This window comes from Dreissena polymorpha, chromosome 16 (assembly GCF_020536995.1).
Source record: "Dreissena polymorpha isolate Duluth1 chromosome 16, UMN_Dpol_1.0, whole genome shotgun sequence".
NCBI classification, from domain to species: Eukaryota; Metazoa; Mollusca; class Bivalvia; order Myida; family Dreissenidae; genus Dreissena; species Dreissena polymorpha.
In genome coordinates this window covers 25,414,982-25,420,504 of record NC_068370.1, presented here as the reverse complement: position 1 = coordinate 25,420,504, position 5,523 = coordinate 25,414,982, and positions in this window count along the sequence as shown.

Sequence of the window (5,523 nt, the reverse complement as noted above, 5' to 3'; positions counted from 1 at the left end):
TGAACTGTTAAGTAGGTCGATACAATTATACATATGTGTGCGATATCTATAATACCCATAGCAGCAAAGTAAGGACATTTAAGAACAAAGTGATATTCACCCTCGATAGCATTTAGGTTGCATAAAACACATTAACATATATCTCTAACAATATTCTGGTGTTTACCCTTTTCAATAATTAATCTGTGAGACGACAAACGTAATTAAGTAATACTGTGCCTATGTTTTAAAAAAATAATATATTTTCAACAATATTAAGATCATCCGATCTTTCAAATATTGGTTTTTATTCCTTATAAAAAATCATTTAACTAGATGATGTGACACTCGTATTTCATTTACTAGTATTCAATTAACAAATAGAAGGACAGGCGGATGAACAGAGGAAAGATCGAAAGACAGATAAATGGCAAGTCGACAAATACATAATTATAAAACTGTTTCAGTACAATATCATTTTTACATATAGTGGTATGACAATGTGAAGCGGTTTTCTATTTTCAGTAACAGTGTATCTTCAATTATTTGGTAATGAAATAGTTGGAACATATAATTACAAAATAATAATCGTCATCATCCTTTCTTTTATTTCATCAAATAATCTTAAATCGAACGCTAAAATTATATGGAAGGACGAAATGACGACCAGGTGAAGGACGGATATACTACAACTATAGTATGCTAATATACTGTTTTTTGTTATTCTATTTTGGTATTGATATAAGCTGTGTTCTGTAAAATCGGTGTTTTGCGTGAATTGTTGTTACAGATTAAGCTGTATCATACTGGGTTTTGGCTGATGCATTTGCTTTCAGTGTCCGAATGTATATCTGTCTTTGCGGCAGCTGAGCACTTCAATTACATGCGATCTGCTTATTGCTATCCGCAGAAAATGGGAAGCTGAAACGCACCCAGACGTTTATAGAAACTTTGATGTCGGTTTTCATGTTGTTCGTTGGAGCAATCATTACTGAGATGGACTTAGCAGTGATATTTGCCTTGCGCAACAATTGAAGATACAACATGTATCAAAAAGACCCATTTGGTCCTACCCACGGCAGTGGGACGTCCAATGAAACGCAAAACATTTGGACCCATCTGCACCTGAAGCATCCGAGTACAGCAGTGCGATGCAGGATTTCATAGAGCTGACCTTAACTACAAATCCACAACTGAGGCGCGCATCAAAAGAGATGCTTTCGACCTCGAGAAAATGCAGAAACAGTTTAAAACCTGCTCACCATTTATAGCTGATCCTACGCTAAGAAACTTTTGCGAATTAGATACTAGCTGGGTTAGATGTGGATTTTCATGCATTTGAGGCGGTTCCGTACAAGATCATACGATATATTATTGTAAAGTCGGCATTTGCTTATAATTCCACGAGAAAGACAGAGCAAACTCTCTTGGAAATAGGTCCTCTGTTTAAATGTATTCTGAACGTGCTATTTATCCTGCAATTCTGTTTCAGAGTTTCTTGCTTTTTCACAATTTGGTGATCTTTCCCTTGAAGTCATATTGTCGAATGAACTGTGCAACTATCTGCCCTCATCGAAGCCAAGAAAATAATTCGTACAGCAGACACTCAGGCGCTCAGGTAATCAAAGATCATTCTGCAGACGTTACATAATAAGCTTACATTATGTTTGATGATCTTAATGCGTTCTTTGCCCCATCCCCCACCTGGGTATATACATGTACACCCAAATCATCAAATTCGATTCGATAGTTACATATTTTTTATCATCATAACTTGGTTTTTGCTGCTGGATCTATAAAAACCCCACATCGAAACGAATAAATGAGTGTGCGTATACTTTATTAAGTCATGAAGTCATGGACAAAAGTTGAGTATAAAAAAGTAATATGGTTAAATATGCCACTTCAATACAACACATTTTTTTTCAAAGGGAACACACATGTTTGTACAACGAAAGGTTACATTGACATCAAATCTAGCACCGTTCTGTTATATTACGGAGAAATCATAATGTCTAAATTGATTTATTCACTTACAAATTGAGCTTAGTTGCATGTCGATGTGAAGGTTGAATTAGAATGTAAATTTATTCAAGCGAAAATGTCATACAGGACGAGTGCGTAGATTGATTGCATACAATTACCAAATCTGATGCGACGAATGACGTCATATTGATGTGATTGGTGTGATGGATTCAGTTATTTGGTTGAATTTTAGTTGCAATTTTAGCTTACACATCGAAACAAACTGGTAACCTTAAATAAGTCGTATCCATGCAATGCAACACACAATTTGAATAATTGCAATTGTTGTAATCTATCACTCATATAATTCATAATTGTGTTATCCATCTTTATGGTTCAAGCCAGTTGTATGTAGCTAAAATTGTCTTAAATTATTATGTTTTTACATTCTTGAAAAGTCCTGTCCATAAACGTATTTGTTGTTAGACCATTGTTTCCCAGCATAAACATCAACACAAATATATAGAATAACAGGCAACTTCCGATCTTTTTGTAATATATCAGGCAATGCTTAGAATAATATTACGGCGAGGTTTGGCGAGCCGTTATGTTATTCGTTCCGAGCCTGATATATTACGAACAAATCATACAGTAACCTGTTTTTTCGGTTTATCATACCTCTGCATTCCCAATTTTAAAAAAAGAATTACAAATCGTTAAAAAGCTGTCGTTTTAAGGGGGGGGGGGGCGAACAAATGATTTCGTCATTTGACGTGTTAATAATGACGTCACGAGCACTTGCGCTTAATATTTTTTTAAACATGTTTTATGCTGTTTTTCTTGCATGTTCTGTTTAAAATATATTACAACTTTGTATCAAATTGTTCGTTTTGTTGAATCTGATTCGATTTTACTAAAATTGATTACTTTATAGTTGATTCTGGGTAGTATGATCTACCTCCTATCATTGACTGAAATAAAAACTTCCTGTTGAACTGATAAAAAAAAATTCATGCGTTAAATCAGGCAGATATAACTGCAGCGGTATGATAAAACCCAATCCCAGAATATTAATTGCGGTACATAGCATGAACAGACGTTGACATTTCTGATTAAAAATTTAGTATACACAATCTGATTAACAATCGTGATTCGCGACGATTATACGGAAACAAGGAATAATATAAACGTAATAAAATCCTTTATACATGATCAAATACATATACATTTGATAACTATCGTAACAAGATGTTATAGTGTTAATGATGGAAATGGAATTAACCGGCAATACACGTGTATTTAAGGTAAATGTCGTATTAAATTTGTATAATGTTCAAACAATGAACATGCATGCTTGAAAGTTAAATACTTCAATCATATGTAATGATTGAACGCATTGTGTTAAACCAATGTAGAGTTGAATGACAAACAAGTTGCCACCAACCCTTAACAAACAAAGGAGAATGATGTACTCTGGTGAGGTTGGCGAAATAGCACCAATCAAGTCAAAACCGTTTAATTATCATAAGAATTCAAACGATACGTTCAGTAGTAATCTGTCATATGAGTGTGTATTGCCCGTGAAATACTCCCCCATTGATGACGTCAATGTCGGGGCATTAGTTTCAATAATTCAATGCTACGACAAAGTTTGTTCCAGCGGCTACCAGCAGCTTAATATCCAGCGAGTAAACCGTAATAATGAATGGACATTTTCAATAGAAATGCCATAGCCTTTCAGTTCAGATGGTAAAGAACTTCTTAGACGTGTTTGTTTTACATTTTCTACATCTTTATTTAACGTATTTCATATTAGATTATAATTAAAAGAAATTAATGCGCATTAAAGGAGAGACTGGAATGTTGATATTGAAAGTTGATATCATAATTCAATGTATACGACTCAGTTGTTCCTGCAATAACATGTGTATATAAATATATTATAAACTGTATTATATGCACTTTGAAATTGGTAGTTTACACTGAAAGAAAATATCTTGCACTATTTAGAATTAACTTGGAAACAGGATATTGACATTACACCTTTTGACGACTATATTATATTTTAAAACATGCTGCGACTGCATGACCGACTTAACAATCTTTAGAATACGGTGGAATTCTTGTTCTTCAAAATTCACGTTCCCTTGTTTTTATTTGAAGGTTGTTATTGGATAGTAATAGAGCAGTTTCTTAGCTTTTAGAGCGTGCAAATGATGTTTAGTCTACTTATTTTATGGCAATTTGATTTGGCATTGATTGATGACTATCATCAAAATTGTTGTTTTTTAGTTAATACCATGGTCTTTATTATATATATGGACTTGGATTTTGTGTTGGGCATTTAAGATCAAAACACAGCATTTTATACGACCTCTACTACATTCCAGCCCACTGTGTTAAGACATGGCGTGGGATCTAAAAAACAAATCCTTACCATGAATTGGTTCGTGGGTAAAAAGGTCATCTACTTGTTGAGGCTTTTAATGTATTGATTTTAAATGCAACTCACGACTACGGAATTTCATAACATTAAGGCTTGTAAGGCGTCAAACAATTTAGTGATAATATATGGTAAAAATTAAGTAAACGTTAATTTATTTAGTACGATACATGCTAAAACAAAACAATTAATCCTGAGAGTCTCTTTTGAACAACAACAAGTCATTAATAGCCAATTCAGCATTTGTGTGTCGGCTTCATCGGCAGGAGATATATCTTACAGCAGCACAGTGTCCTTTTTTAGTTAAAGGACAAATAACACAAATTACTATATACGGTTAGGCGTACATTCTTTCAGACCGTAAAATCACGACAAATCGTACAGATACCACTGGAAGCCTGCGTAGACTAGGAATATGACAACATGGATAATAGGTAAACTCGAGGTTACGAACTTAAACATCCATTGAGAAATAAACACACCGTTATTGTATAAAAAGGTCGACACTAGTTATTAAATGGTTGAAATTTTAATATACCAGTTGGCGGCATCATAGTAACCAGGTATCCATTTACCTTGCAATGTACGCTTAACTCATAGAATTTTCACGCAAACATAAATCCATTGAGGCCATTGTGCACTGTGGAATAACTTAGATTTGGTGGTGCACGTGTTCATGAAACTTCTTAGCAGCTCTTTTATGAAAAAAATGTTCTAACGAGATCAATTGATTTTTCATGACTGTTTAGATTTAGTTTGTGCATCCTTTTGCACCTGCCAATTGTATTTGTAAATATAAATATGCATGGACCCATCACTGCGGACTACACTTGCTGTTTGGTTTTAATGCGGGATAAGAGTATCTTTTGTATAATAAGTTTAAACTTGGTGTTAATGGCACTGAGTTGGCTGTATTCTCATTACTAAAAATGAAACGTGATTAATTCAATTTATTTGATCTTGCACTGTCATGATTCTACCAAGTAGTTATTATTTGCTGTGGGTTGTATGTTGTGGCATGGTATTCTCGTAAACAAAAATCAAATTTAGTTTATTAATTTTATTCGACCTTTCAATGTTGTGATTATATCGAGTAGTTTCAATTGGCTATGGGTTTTATGCTTTGGCGTGCATTG